The sequence below is a fragment of the Octopus bimaculoides genome, chromosome 22 (assembly GCF_046866305.1).
Source record: "Octopus bimaculoides isolate indiv1 chromosome 22, ASM4686630v1, whole genome shotgun sequence".
NCBI classification, from domain to species: domain Eukaryota; kingdom Metazoa; phylum Mollusca; class Cephalopoda; order Octopoda; family Octopodidae; genus Octopus; species Octopus bimaculoides.
The window spans coordinates 20,050,204-20,065,996 of NC_142949.1; the positions used below are offsets into that span (position 1 = coordinate 20,050,204).

At 60.3% G+C, this 15,793-nt stretch overlaps 1 non-coding gene and 2 pseudogenes across 1 annotated transcript; all 3 read right to left on the reverse strand.

The window, feature by feature from the left end:
* The window catches only part of LOC149131406 (large subunit ribosomal RNA), a 10,202-nt pseudogene extending 3,662 nt beyond the window's left edge, over positions 1-6,540 (reverse strand).
* Positions 6,541-7,047: 507 nt separating this feature from the next.
* LOC149131407 (5.8S ribosomal RNA) lies at positions 7,048-7,206 on the reverse strand. Its single transcript, XR_016238027.1, has one exon. It is a non-coding gene; the product is annotated as a 5.8S ribosomal RNA (ribosomal RNA).
* A 3,195-nt stretch (positions 7,207-10,401) lies between these two features.
* On the reverse strand, positions 10,402-13,207 carry LOC149131408 (small subunit ribosomal RNA; annotated as a pseudogene).
* Positions 13,208-15,793: the final 2,586 nt, after the last annotated feature.

Here is a 15,793-nt window from a genome sequence, read left to right on the forward strand (position 1 = left end):
CTGCAGCCATCGGCCTGGATAAACCCTCTTTGTATCGGGTTAAGGGGAGTTACCTGAAGCATACGTTTGGCGATCATCTTACTAAAAAGTCGATATACCGCGGAGCATATCGTTAATGGTCGCCAATTGGTAAGATCATAAGGATCATCCGCCCTCTTTGATACGAGGACGGATCTACCTCGCTTCAGGACGTCGGGTATCTTCCCGGCCAGCAACATGCAATTGCAGATATTAGCTAGGACGGATGGGTCCACTGCTTTAATATCACCAACAGTGAGACCATCAGGGCCCGCCGCCGAGGTGGCATCCATCTTTCTACGACTAACCTTTATCTCCTCCATCGAAAATGGTTTCAAAATAGGAACACTATCCACTATGGAGGAAGAAGGGTAGTCAGAGAGATCCACCTCAGGGCCTGGTGTCGAGAATCTTTGCCCATAAAATTCCTCTATAGAATATAGAGGGATTGGGCAGCCCTGATCTATGTCCTCCTCCAATATCCTTGCAAGGAGCCTCTTCTTCTTAGTCTTGTATAAGTTCTGTGCTATGGCAAAGCTTCTACGTTTGCCTTGCCTCCTAAAATTAGGACTGTTCACTAACCCTCTTTGACTTCTAACGCTAGTAGTGTTCTCCCTGCGTGATTTATTATGCTCTAGCCAGTCCTCAACTTTTCGAACAAAATTGTCCCAGGCAGTCGCTGACCCGTCCTCCACGAGTTCCAATTGGGCCTCGCAGAAAACTGCTGACCAGCGGGTATGCCCAGGACTGGCCGCATCAAGGAATCGATCTCTCCACTCCACTTGGGGGGAGGATTGCACCTCTCTTTGCGACAGGGAACTATTATCATGCAGACCCGACCCTTGATGACCCTTACGGGCCCTTTTGGCCAGGTCTGCTCTTTTTGACCCTACTTGTTTACATGTTTTATTCGGCAAGAATCGTGCTATCTCTACGTTTATGTATCTTACACCTGCCTCTACAAGTTCGGCCTCCTTCTTGACGAGGACCGCTATTTCCTCATCTGACCAACAGCCTCTGCGTCTTCGGCCTGTTGCCTCGGCAGCGGCTGCCCGATCCGCACGCTTTTTCGCTAGCTCAGCTTTGTGAGCAGCTATCCTGCGCTGATTAGCAGCCACAGGATGCTTGTGACGTTCGTGCTGGGATCGGCCTACAGCCGTCAAAAAAGAACGGCTGCAGTGGTCACACTTAAACGGGAGTCTGACGGGACTTGAGGCTCGAGATAGGGCATTACATTTGCCAGCGTGACACCTCATCGAATGTAGGTGTCCGCTTTCCCTGTCACACTTACTGCATTTGTAGACAGGCTTTATACCATGTCTACCTTCTAAATGTTCTCCCCAGCGACGGGGAGAAGAAAAACGCTGAGGACATAGCGGACAGGCCATAGAGCATGATCCGCATGGGATAGGGAGCGAAAATTCGCTTCCTGCAGGAGTGGGATATAATATCCCATTCTCAACCTCTCGATCCACTTCTAAAATAAGAGAGTGGATGTCATGGAGGGAATCCTGAGCAAGTTCTTTAGGAAGCTGTGTCCCCTTCACCACTAGCGTATGAGTCGGATAAATTAACCTGAACAGTCCGTCTCTTTTTTTTTCATATATCAGCGACGGGAGCTTATTAACACCCCCGTCGCCGTTCCAGTTGTTACCAGTAGGACCACTAATCATACCATGCTGCGGAGATGGTCCATTATCCACAACAGGGGAAGGTAGCTGTACGGCCAAGCCTGTTTGGTTATCATGCTCAGCCTGACCTGCGGGCCCCGCCCCGGACCCACGGGCCACCAGATTTACGGCGCCTGGCTGCCGTATGTTTTCAATCTTATTATTATTATTCATGATTATGGTACGGCAATTACCATGAGTATACGGGCAAAACTGATCAAGTTATACTTACGGGAGGCATAAGGCCAAACCCTACCAGGAAGATAGACCACCATCACTCTAGCCGAACAGAATGCCCTCCGACTAATCAACTAGCCACAGAAATGCAGGCCACAGAAGGTTCAACCCGGCAACGCATACACCCAATGCTAGCAATAGATTTCAGCCAAGTCCTTTTTATCAGACATCCTGGCGGTGTGGCCACTTGCCCCATGGTAGCAAGCTTGTCTACCCGCCCCATGGTAGCAAGCTTTCACATTTCACCAGGTTTCTAAATCCATACCAGCACGAGCAACAACACGCCAGGCTTTACCAACCGGGCGCTAAGACAATCATCGAATCCTAAGCGACAGGACCCCCCTATTGAGGGACCCGACCAATCAAACTTTGGAACCAACCAATCAAACACCAATAGATCATAAAGGGCCCCCCCATTTGAGGGCCCCCCATCTAATCTAAGTCGAGACAATGAAAGACTATTCGCCCAGCTGGGAACTCCATAGCACTACACCCTACGACAGTCAACACAGACGGGTTAATCTATTAATAGATAACGCGGGACAACTAGACGGCAGACTAACGGTAGTCCACCACCCCTAGCAAGGAGGCCTATACCTCCCTAATCAGGATCACCCATGCACTACATGGTCCTCACCAATAAAATGGCACCGCTTTGAGGAAACAACGGACACGTTTAGTTTGTCCAATGTGGGGGCATATATCTGGCATGATACCTGATCTATCCAGCATGCAACCCCACACGGACGTAAGCTCTTTCACCACGCCAAGGTAGTGTCCATAAGGGTGAAGCCCGGCAGTGCATCCATCAACTGAGTAAAAAACAGTGGGCTCCAACAAACCGGACTAAACCACAAGGTATGTCACAGTAAGTGAGTCTGCCCACTGAGTCCCAGAAGATCATAACGTACCGGGCCTACCTGGTGGTGCATCCATCTACCGAGTAAAAAACAGCGGGCTCCAACAAACCGGACCTCACCCTAAAGCGTATCACGGTAAGTGAGTCTGCCCGCTGAGTCCCAGCAGATCACAGCCAACAGGCCCCACGAAGAGAGTCATAGTTACTCCCGCCGTTTACCCGCGCTTGGTTGAATTTCTTCACTTTGACATTCAGAGCACTGGGCAGAAATCACATCGCGTCTGTGCGGCTCGGCCGGCTACGCGATGCTCTGTTTTAATTAGACAGTCGGATTCCCCCGGTCCGTACCAGTTCCGAGTCGACCGTTCGCCGCCGGCCGAACGCCTGCCGCGCGTCGCGGTGCAACGACCGCACGACCCCACGCAAGGCGGGAACAGAGGGCCGCGAGCACCGACGCGACGGCGAGCCCAAAGCCGTGTCGCTCCACGGCGTCTCGGGTGTGGAGCCGTGTTGTTCGCGCCCACTACGCCCCGGGCGCCCCGTATGAAACCGCCGCGCGCCGACATGCAACGGCGGCCCGACCGCGCGTCGGGAGGTGCGGAACGCCGACGCGAGAGAAGGCCGCGCGTGCGAGAGGAGGAGGAGGAGGAGGAGGACCGACGCGGCGACAACCACCGCTTTCCGCCGCGAGGACGCGACGTGCTGACGACTATGCCGCACGCGACCGACCGACCGACCAACCGACTTTCCTACCCGACGAAGAAGCCGCCAACTCCCGTTGACCGAAGGCGCGACCGCACACCGACGCGAAGCGAGTTGCCCGCCGCCACGGAAGGCGGCGCAAACGACGGCCGGAAAGGCGCCCGAGATGCCGAGTCCGACGCCAACGCTACAGCCCCGTACCGATCCGCCGCTTCGCGTGAAGACGTGTTCCGGCGCCCGCTGCAGCAGCGCGACGCCGAGCGAACGGCGAAGCAACCGCCGCGCGGGAGCGCAGCGACACACACGGCCCGACCGACCCGGTCCTCGGAGCCAATCCTTCTTCCGAAGGTACGGATCCATTTTGCCGACTTCCCTTACCTACATTGGCGCTATCGACGAGAGGCTGTACACCTTGGAGACCTGCTGCGGATGGTGGGTACGGACCGACTCGAGAGCTGCGAATCGTTACGGACCCGGATTTTCCAGGGCCGCCGAGAGCGCACCGGACGCCGCCCGAGACGCGGCGCTCTACAGGTACCATATCCGTATCTCCGGACGAGCCGATTCCACGGACGCGGTCCTTTACGAAGAAGAGAGAACTCTTCCCGGGGCTCCCGGCAACGTCTCCGGGCTCGCTTGCGTTGCCGCTGCTTCGCCCGACCGCCGGCTTCGACGACAAACGCGCTGCTAAGAGCGGCGCGCCGCGTTCCCACCGCCGGACGAGCACTCTCCGAGTTCGGGTTCGGGAATATTAACCCGATTCCCTTTCGATGCGAGGCCGGCCGCATCTGCTATTATATTTGCTACAACCGCTTTCGTGACGGATCCGGCGCCTTTCGTGGAAGCTTTCGCCCGCTTCTTAGGACCGACTGACCCGTGCTCGACCGCCGTTGGCACGGAACCCTTCTCCACTTCGGTCTTCGAAGGTCTCGTTCGAATATTTGCTACTACCACCGAGATCTGCACCCGCGGTCGGCTTCACCCGGGCTCGCGCCCGCGGCTTCCATGCACGCCGCGGCGCCCTCCTACTCGACCGGGCATCGGAAAGTCGCCTCGCCGGCGATCGCGCAACCTGTCGCCCGGCCGGTCCGGCATCGGTCGCTCGCTCCAGCGCCATCCATTTTCGGGGCCGGTCGATTCGGCAGGTAAGTTGTTACACACTCCTGAGCGGATTCCGACTTCCGTGGCCACCGTCCTGCTGTCTATATCGACCGACACCCTTTCGGGGATCTAATGGGCGAAGCGTAGGGCACCTTAGCCGGACGTTCGGTTCATCCCACATCACCAGTTCTGCTTACCAAAAGTGGCCCACTTGGCACCGTGCATTCGTCGCAAGAAACGCGCAAAATAATTATCATTATTCCCAACGATTCGTAAACGGCCGCCTCCGTTCGGGAGAGGAGTAGCGCGGCCCGTTTCGCCCGTTCCGAGTTCGAGAGTAGATCGAGGCCGTCAACGTCCCCGGGGCCTCCAGTCGTTCGCTTTACCGGACGGAATTGCGTGTCGTTCTCCTGCTGGCGCCAGCTATCCTGAGGGAAACTTCGGAGGGAACCAGCTACTAGACGGCTCGATTGGTCTTTCGCCCCTACACCCGGTTCCGACGATCGATTTGCACGTCAGAGGCGCTTCGGACTTCCACCAGAGTTTCCTCTGGCTTCGTCCCGACCGGGCGTGGATCGCCATCTTTCGGGTCCCCGGCCGCCTGCTACACCTGAGTCGGAGCGTGAACGCGCGCTTTCGAGCGCGAACGCGCGGGCCCGACCCGGGAACGATGCTTCGAAACGCCGCGTGTTACAAAAAAAGAAGCGAGCCGCCGCCACCACCACCGCTGATGCTGCAGCAACCGACGAGATTAGACGACGGCGGCAGCAACTGCGGCGGCTGCTGCGACAGCGGCCCAACTCCCTTCCCCCGAGCGGCGACGTGTCACGTTCTCGCTTTCGCTGTGCCGTCGGAGTTCGCAAAGTGAAAGGCTCCAACGACTCGCAGTCGACTGGGACTCCTCGGTCCGTGTTTCAAGACGGGTCGGGTAGGTTGCCGATGCTCGTCGCTGACCGGCAGCAGCGGGCGGCTTTTCGGGCGATCCCGCCGACTCCTCCAACAACCACCGCTCCTGCTGCTGTAGCACCACGCGCAAAGACGAGGAGCAAGTAGAAGAAGTAGTAGAAGAAGAAGGAGCAGGCGGGCGGCCGCGTCGCTTTCGCGACTCGCTGCGTCGTGAGTGCTGAGGGCGAGGTGCGTTAGCCCGTCTCCGTCGGTTAGCCGTGCCAGCGCTTTCGTGGAGCGACGGGCCCGGTCGAGAGAAGCGCGTGGATCCCGACGCCGGTCGGTCCCCGCGTGAACGGGTTCCGGACGCCGAGGCGCTCGTCTGCGACCTGCGGACGCCGCGCGCCTACCGGCCCGACGGGAACGGGTCGCGACGACGGATCGGAGGGGAAGTGCGTCCGATGCCGGCGCCACGGAAATCGAGCGCCGACGAGGCGGCAGACGACCGCCCGCGGAAACGAGCGGCCGCCACCGACGCGTTCGTCGGCGACGACGGCGCCTTAGGAGGCGGGGGTGAAAGTGGCAGCGGACTGAGTCCCCTCGCGATCGCGGTGAGCGGTCCTACCCGTTTACCCCTGGGCGGTTTCACGGTCTCTTGAACTCTCTCTCCAAAGTTCTTTTCAACTTTCCCTCGCGGTACTTGTCGGCTATCGGACTCGTCCCCGTATTTAGCCTTGGATGGAGCTTACCACCCGCTTTGGGCTGCGTTCCCAAGCAACCCGACTCTCGGGCCGAAAAGAAACACCGCCGATCGCCGCCGGCTCCGAATGGGCCTGGCACCCGCTCTGGGCAGCCCCGATCGAGGGGACTCCGAACCTAGCCGGGCGAAACGATCGACCGTGTACGACCCTTGCGCCACAGCTCTCGACGACCGGCGCGGCCGACGAGATTCGGCGTTGGGCTTCTCCCGGTTCACTCGCCGTTACTTAGGGAATCCCGGTTGGTTTCTTTTCCTCCGCTTAGCGATATGCTTAAGTTCGGCGGGTAGTCTCGTCCGAGTCGAGGGCAGCTTAGAAAAAAATAAAAAGTCGTCGCTGCGGCAAACCGCATTCGATTCGTCGTCGTCGTCGTCGTCGTCGTCGTCGTCTTCGATGGCCTGCACGAACGCTCGCAAACGAGATCCACAGAGCGAACACCGACCGAAGATGCAGACGGCTGCGGCGGCGGCGGCGGCGGCGGCAACGGCCGCCACGGAGTAATAAGAGGAGGCAACGACGGCGAGGGCGGCAGGCAGAAGAGTGCGCACGAACGGCGGACGGTGCGTTCCCTGCTGCTACTGCACATGTCGGCCGCTCCGTGGCAGGTGTCGCAGCGATGACGGTCTGGCATTGCGGGAGACGGAGGATCGAGCGGCGCGCGCTCGCTAGTCGTGCCGGAAGCAGAAGCAGTAGCGAGAACGAAAGGCGAGCTGTTCACGCTGCCCGCCCGCTTCCACGGCGCGCGCCCTTTCCTGCGACTCCCGACTCCCCGCCGCTGCTGCTGCTGCAACGGCGGACGGCTTTTTCGTGTCGTGACCGCCTCTCGACCGGACGGGGCCCCGGGACGATGGGATCCCGGGGCCGCAATGTGCGTTCGAGGTGTCGATGTTCACTGAGTCCTGCAATTCGCATCAGTTCACGCGGATAGCCGCGCTCTTCATCGACGGACGAGCCGAGTGATCCCCCGTCCAGGGTTTCGGTATTTGCTACTACTACTACTACTACGCCTACCAGCACTGCTGATGCTGGCCGACGCGGAGGCGAGGAAAGGAAGGAAGACGAGAGAGATATTGATGTTCGTGGAGCCGCAAAGCGTGCAGCACCGTCGGCCTAGCGCACTGTATTCGGGCGGACGCAGGCTGGGTGAAAACTGCGCGGTCGGCAGCTGCCAGAGAGAGAACGAGAAGGAAGCATAACGACTTGCGGGCTTCGTTCACCGCTGATGACGCCGCCGCTTCTACTTGCTCGTTGCTCGGCTGAGGCTGAGGCTGCACTGTTAGAGGGCCGACGATTGCGAGGGGGCCCGGCCGCGGCTTACGAAACCGGCTGGATGGCGCCGGAAAGGCGAGGATGAGGCGACGACGACGACGACGACGGCGATGTTGGCCGGCCGACGCCAGGAAGGAAGACGAGAGAGATATTGATGTTCGTGGAGCCGCAAAGCGTGCAGCACCGTCGGCCTAGCGCACTGTATTCGGGCGGACGCAGGCTGGGTGAAAACTGCGCGGTCGGCAGCTGCCAGAGAGAGAACGAGAAGGAAGCATAACGACTTGCGGGCTTCGTTCACCGCTGATGACGCCGCCGCTTCTACTTGCTCGTTGCTCGGCTGAGGCTGAGGCTGCACTGTTAGAGGGCCGACGATTGCGAGGGGGCCCGGCCGCGGCTTACGAAACCGGCTGGATGGCGCCGGAAAGGCGAGGAGGAGGCGACGACGACGGCGATGTTGGCCGGCCGACGCCAGGAAGGAAGACGAGAGAGATATTGATGTTCGTGGAGCCGCAAAGCGTGCAGCACCGTCGGCCTAGCGCACTGTATTCGGGCGGACGCAGGCTGGGTGAAAACTGCGCGGTCGGCAGCTGCCAGAGAGAGAACGAGAAGGAAGCATAACGACTTGCGGGCTTCGTTCACCGCTGATGACGCCGCCGCTTCTACTTGCTCGTTGCTCGGCTGAGGCTGAGGCTGCACTGTTAGAGGGCCGACGATTGCGAGGGGGCCCGGCCGCGGCTTACGAAACCGGCTGGATGGCGCCGGAAAGGCGAGGAGGAGGCGACGACGACGACGACGACGGCGATGTTGGCCGGCCGACGCCAGGAAGGAAGACGAGAGAGATATTGATGTTCGTGGAGCCGCAAAGCGTGCAGCACCGTCGGCCTAGCGCACTGTATTCGGGCGGACGCAGGCTGGGTGAAAACTGCGCGGTCGGCAGCTGCCAGAGAGAGAACGAGAAGGAAGCATAACGACTTGCGGGCTTCGTTCACCGCTGATGACGCCGCCGCTTCTACTTGCTCGTTGCTCGGCTGAGGCTGAGGCTGCACTGTTAGAGGGCCGACGATTGCGAGGGGGCCCGGCCGCGGCTTACGAAACCGGCTGGATGGCGCCGGAAAGGCGAGGAGGAGGCGACGACGACGGCGATGTTGGCCGGCCGACGCCAGGAAGGAAGACGAGAGAGATATTGATGTTCGTGGAGCCGCAAAGCGTGCAGCACCGTCGGCCTAGCGCACTGTATTCGGGCGGACGCAGGCTGGGTGAAAACTGCGCGGTCGGCAGCTGCCAGAGAGAGAACGAGAAGGAAGCATAACGACTTGCGGGCTTCGTTCACCGCTGATGACGCCGCCGCTTCTACTTGCTCGTTGCTCGGCTGAGGCTGAGGCTGCACTGTTAGAGGGCCGACGATTGCGAGGGGGCCCGGCCGCGGCTTACGAAACCGGCTGGATGGCGCCGGAAAGGCGAGGAGGAGGCGACGACGACGACGACGACGGCGATGTTGGCCGGCCGACGCCAGGAAGGAAGACGAGAGAGATATTGATGTTCGTGGAGCCGCAAAGCGTGCAGCACCGTCGGCCTAGCGCACTGTATTCGGGCGGACGCAGGCTGGGTGAAAACTGCGCGGTCGGCAGCTGCCAGAGAGAGAACGAGAAGGAAGCATAACGACAGCGGAAACGATTTGCGGGCTTCGTTCACCGCTGATGACGCCGCCGCTTCTACTTGCTCGTTGCTCGTTGCTCGGCTGAGGCTGCACTGTTAGAGGGCCGACGATTGCGAGGGGGCCCGGCCGCGGCTTACGAAACCGGCTGGATGGCGCCGGAAAGGCGAGGAGGAGGCGACGGCGACGACGGCGATGTTGGCCGGCCGACGCCAGGAAGGAAGACGAGAGAGATATTGATGTTCGTGGAGCCGCAAAGCGTGCAGCACCGTCGGCCTAGCGCACTGTATTCGGGCGGACGCAGGCTGGGTGAAAACTGCGCGGTCGGCAGCTGCCAGAGAGAGAACGAGAAGGAAGCATAACGACAGCGGAAACGATTTGCGGGCTTCGTTCACCGCTGATGACGCCGCCGCTTCTACTTGCTCGTTGCTCGTTGCTCGGCTGAGGCTGCACTGTTAGAGGGCCGACGATTGCGAGGGGGCCCGGCCGCGGCTTACGAAACCGGCTGGATGGCGCCGGAAAGGCGAGGAGGAGGCGACGGCGACGACGGCGATGTTGGCCGGCCGACGCCAGGAAGGAAGACGAGAGAGATATTGATGTTCGTGGAGCCGCAAAGCGTGCAGCACCGTCGGCCTAGCGCACTGTATTCGGGCGGACGCAGGCTGGGTGAAAACTGCGCGGTCGGCAGCTGCCAGAGAGAGAACGAGAAGGAAGCATAACGACAGCGGAAACGATTTGCGGGCTTCGTTCACCGCTGATGACGCCGCCGCCGCTTCTACTTGCTCGTTGCTCGGCTGAGGCTGAGGCTGCACTGTTAGAGGGCCGACGATTGCGAGGGGGCCCGGCCGCGGCTTACGAAACCGGCTGGATGGCGCCGGAAAGGCGAGGAGGAGGAGGCGAGAGAGATATTGAGGTTCGTGGAGCCGCAAAGCGTGCAGCACCGTCGGCCTAGCGCACTGTATTCGGGCGGACGCAGGCTGGGTGAAAACTGCGCGGTCGGCAGCTGCCAGAGAGAGAACGAGAAGGAAGCATAACGACAGCGGAAACGATTTGCGGGCTTCGTCCACCGCTGATGACGCCGCCGCTTCTACTTGCTCGTTGCTCGGCTGAGGCTGAGGCTGCACTGTTAGAGGGCCGACGAGTGCGAGGGGGCCCGGCCGCGACTTACGAAACCGGCTGGCTGGCGCCGGAAAGGCGAGGAGGAGGAGGAGACGGAGGAGCGGAGCAGGGCTGCTGCTGCTGCTGCGGTAATGATCCTTCCGCAGGTTCACCTACGGAAACCTTGTTACGACTTTTACTTCCTCTAAGCGATCGGGTTCGGTCGTCTTCTCCGGGCCATCAGAGAACGCGCCGGCGACGGCGCGGAACGCCGCCGCGCGTAAGCGAACTCGTCGGCCAGATCCGAGGACCTCACCGGACCGTTCGATCGGTAGTAGCGACGGGCGGTGTGTACAAAGGGCAGGGACATGATCGACGCGGGCTGATGACCCGCGCCTACCGGGAATTCCTCGTTCACGGGGTTGGTTCCAGGCCCCGATCCCTATCACGGGAGGTGGTTCAGAGGTTTCCCGACCCTCTCGGGCCGGGGGAGACGCGCCCGCTGATACCTCCAGTGTAGCGCGCGTGCGGCCCCGGACATCTAAGGGCATCACAGACCTGTTATCGCTCCGCCTCGTGCGGCTTTCTGCCGCCCGTCCCTCTAAGAAGCGCTGCGTTCGCCAACCGACTGGCCCGGGCGCGACGGCGTGCCGCCGCCGGGCTCGCGCGGGCCGAGCCGACCGAGTCACCGCCGCCGCTCCGCAACCGACGCCGCAACCACGCCGCGTGCGAACCGCCATCCCAGACCAACCCGCACACCAACCCGCGAGGAGCGGAGCACGAAAGGCTGCTAAGAAGGCAGTTGCCGGACGCGGCCGCAGCGCCGGACGCGAAGGAGAGCGGCGGCAACGGCAAGCACGGGCCGCGCGCGGAGCTACCGACGATGGCTTCGGCGCCGCCTCGCTACCGGAAAAGCACTAATCGACGCGCTAGTTAGCAGGCCGGAGTCTCGTTCGTTATCGGAATCAACCAGACGGATCGCTCCACCAACTAAGAACGGCCATGCACCACCACCCACCGAATCGAGAAAGAGCTATCGATCTGTCAATCCTACCGGTGTCCGGACCGGGTGAGTTTTCCCGTGTTGAGTCAAATTAAGCCGCAGGCTCCACTCCTGGTGGTGCCCTTCCGTCAATTCCTTTAAGTTTCTGTTTTGCAACCATACTCCCCCCGGAACCGACTATGGTTTCCCGCGCAGGCTCCCCGCCGGGTCATCGAAGCGAACGCCGGCGGAGCGCCAGTCGGCATCGTTTACGGTCGGAACTACGACGGTATCTGATCGTCTTCGAACCTCCGACTTTCGCTCTTGATCGAGGAAAACGTGCTTGCCACACGCCGTCGCTGCAGTGCGTCTTGCGACGATCCAAGAATTTCACCTCTAACGTCGCAATACGAGTGGCCCCGATCGCTCCCTTCGATCATTGCCTCGTCGTGAACGGAGACCGACGGATGACGCGCGGACGAGGCCATTTTCCATCATTCCATGCTTTTCGTATGCAAGCCGGCGGGGCTCGCTCTGAGCACTCTAATTTTTTCACAGTGAACGTACCGGCCGCCTCGGACACTCGGCGAAGAGCACCCTCGGAGGAACCGTGCGGGCCGAAACGACCGGGAGGTGGACGCACTACCGAAACGCGTGCGAGCGGCGATGCCCCGGGCGACGCTCGACCCCCGTTTGTTTCCCCCGAAAACACCGCGTACCGCCGCAAGCGACGGAGGAGACGGCGGCGGCGGCGGCGGCAGCAGCGACGACGGCGGCGAGGCCGAACGATCGCGTGCCGATGCCGATGCCGACCGACCGACCGACCGACCGAGAGGACGGAAGCGGAAGCTACGGAGGCGGGTGACGGGCTACCGGAGAGACCGTCGCAGCGACGATGCGCGCAGAGCTCCGCGGCCCGACCGCGCACGCACCGGCGAATAGGGCCGGGAGTGCGAACGGACGACCGAAGCGGACGCGCGCGAGGCACGCCCGCGACGGCGCCGTCGCCCCGAACGTGCTGGGGCACGTTTTCGAGACCCGAATTCCGACTACGAGCTTTTCAAACGCAACAATTTTAATATACGCTACCGGAGCTGGAATTACCGCGGCTGCTGGCACCAGACTTGCCCTCCGGTCGATCCTCGTTAACGGATTTGAAGTGTACTCATTCCGATCGCGGGGCCTCGACAGAGTCCCGCGTCGTTATTTTTCGTCACTACCTCCCCGTGCCGGGAGTGGGTAATTTGCGCGCCTGCTGCCTTCCTTGGATGTGGTAGCCGTTTCGCATGCTCCCTCTCCGGAATCGAACCCTGATTCCCCGTTACCCGTTGCCACCACGGTCGGCACTTACCGGGCCGTCGACAGTTGATAGGGCGGACTCGCGGGGGACCCGTCGCGCGAAGGCTAGTCGATACTAGCCCGTGCGATCGTACTGACAGTTATCCAGAGTCACCAAAATCGAAGGGGCGTGAAGCCGACGCACGCCTAGACCCGCGCGCGTGCGAAGCACGGCGACGGCGGCTGCTGCGACGGCCCGTACGCGTCGGTCTCAGTCTAATATTTGCGCCGCGACCAATGCGGAAGGCCGACCGTATCGTCGCGACCGGCGGCGGCGGGAACTGGCGAGCAGTCCCGGAACCAACCCGGCCGAGCGGGCGCCGGCGACGACCGGCAGCGGCTGGGACGACGCCGAGCACGCGGAGGCGCTGCGGCGACGAAGACCGCTGCTGCTGCCGGAAGCCGTTTTTCGGCCCGACGCCCGGGTGCGACCTGCGATCGCGGCTTCGGTTGCATGTATTAGCTCTAGAATTGCCACAGTTATCCACTCTCCTCGCGGTGAGGAATACGGTCCCGAGGATTAGGTCCGGTTCCTGAGCCATTCGCGGTTTCACCATTCGTTTACGGCATGAACTTACACTTGCATGGCTTAAGCTTTGAGACAAGCATATGACTACTGGCAGGATCAACCAGGTATCGTCGTCGTCGTCGTCGTCGTCGCTGTAGTAGCGTCACCGTCGCGTCGGTCGGCTGAGAGCGGAAGTCGAGGCGGATGTCGAGGCGGAAGTCCCGCTGCTGCCATCGCCGCCGCCGCCGCGCGGAGAGCAAACGAAAGCGAAGAGGAGGAGGAGGAGCCTGAAAAATCGCGGCCGCCGCTGCTGCTGCGGTAGCCGTTCGTTCGTACGTACGTTACGCGTCCTAATCCGCCGCTCTGCTGTAGCAGCGGAAAAGCGCGCCAGACGGAAGAAAAAGAGTTCGCCGAGTAGAAACGGTTTGCGATCCGACTGCCGCACACCGGGCCGCTGCGGTAGGACGGGCGCCGGTGCGGGTTGAAGAAGCGAGGCGGTTTCTGGCTGCTGCTGCCGCCGCCGCCGCCACGCGAGAAGGACGACGAGCGGGGAAGCGAGCGAGCCGAAACGATTGCGACAGCACGGGCTGCGGTCAACGAGAAGCGTGTGTGCGATGACGAAAACGGCGTTGTCGGCAGCCGCCGAACGAGCCAAAGCAACGACGATGCCGGGATGGGCGAGCGCGAGGAGATTGCGGGGGGGGGCACCACCGCCGCGAAACCCGGAGTTGTAGCCACGGTTGTTGATCCGTCCCGGTCTAGCGGGACGAACACACAGCACCGCTCTCTTTCGGTGACGTCGCGTCGCCTGTGGCGGATCGGGAAGCGACAACTAGCCCGTCCGCCGCGCCGGCGGCGACGCGACACGAGGTCAGCGGCGTAACCTGACCGGGTCCTCGAAGACGACGTCGACGAGGCCGCGGGTCGGCGAGGAGGAGGAGGATACCGATCGGTCGATGGTGACAGCACGAACAGGCGGGCAGGCGGCTGTCGGCGGGGCGAGCGAGCGAGCGAGCGAGCGAATCTGACGCGGCGCACTGTATTCGGGCGGACGCAGGCTGGGTGAAAACTGCGCGGTCGGCAGCTGCCAGAGAGAGAACGAGAAGGAAGCATAACGACAGCGGAAACGATTTGCGGGCTTCGTTCACCGCTGATGACGCCGCCGCTTCTACTTGCTCGTTGCTCGGCTGAGGCTGCACTGTTAGAGGGCCGACGATTGCGAGGAGGCCCGGCCGCGGCTTACGAAACCGGCTGGATGGCGCCGGAAAGGCGAGGAGGAGGCGACGACGACGACGACGGCGATGTTGGCCGGCCGACGCCAGGAAGGAAGACGAGAGAGATATTGATGTTCGTGGAGCCGCAAAGCGTGCAGCACCGTCGGCCTAGCGCACTGTATTCGGGCGGACGCAGGCTGGGTGAAAACTGCGCGGTCGGCAGCTGCCAGAGAGAGAACGAGAAGGAAGCATAACGACAGCGGAAACGATTTGCGGGCTTCGTTCACCGCTGATGACGCCGCCGCTTCTACTTGCTCGTTGCTCGTTGCTCGGCTGAGGCCGCACTGTTAGAGGGCCGACGATTGCGAGGGGGCCCGGCCGCGGCTTACGAAACCGGCTGGATGGCGCCGGAAAGGCGAGGAGGAGGCGACGGCGACGACGGCGATGTTGGCCGGCCGACGCCAGGAAGGAAGACGAGAGAGATATTGATGTTCGTGGAGCCGCAAAGCGTGCAGCACCGTCGGCCTAGCGCACTGTATTCGGGCGGACGCAGGCTGGGTGAAAACTGCGCGGTCGGCAGCTGCCAGAGAGAGAACGAGAAGGAAGCATAACGACAGCGGAAACGATTTGCGGGCTTCACGAAAGGATGAAAAGCAAAGTCAATCTCAGCGGAATTTAAATTCCAAACGTTAAGACAGACCAATAGCTGCTAAGTGTTTTGCACGGCAAGCCAATGATTTTGTTAGCTCACAGTCTTATACGTCTTGTGATTTAAATTATAATGTTCATTATATAACTTCGATGTTCAATATCACAATAGACTGGCTATGGATACCATAGTCCTGCAAGATGATGGGTAACTCCAATCAGTGAGTCATGGCTGAGTGAAAACTTTTCAGGTAATTTGTTTCGGTGATCGACCAAAAGAAAATAGTAGCCGATTTCCTGGTCACCAATTGCAATAATAGGTTTTCTATCGATGATAGAAAGATAATATGTGTTATTTACTGGTACCAAAATTGTGGAAGGTGCTACTTGGCAGTAAGAACAGGTAATTAAAAAGTATTGTAGTTAACAAATTATAGGTTCCAATCAGCAACAAAGAGTGAACTAAGCCCATGGATACAATTTAGTTCAATCTACGGTCTGGGAAGAAGCTAACCTTTTCGTCTATCTATCTATCTATCTCTCTCTCTCTCTCTCTCTCTCTATCTATCTATCTATCTATCTCTGCTGACGGACGTGCTGTCACATCGGCTGCAGAGGTAAACGTTTTTTTGACCTTATATTGCCCACATTTGTTAAAAAAATTTTCATATAATCTGTGCGAAGCACCCAAGCTTCATTTGTATATTTTTTCGAAGGGAGGAATTGGCCCCTAGGGGCAGTTCCAGCCCGCGCACACAAAAAGAAATTTCTAAGAACGTCATCAAAACAGCAACCGCACATATTGACAGCCCTCTCACCACCGACACCACCACCACCACCACCACCACCACC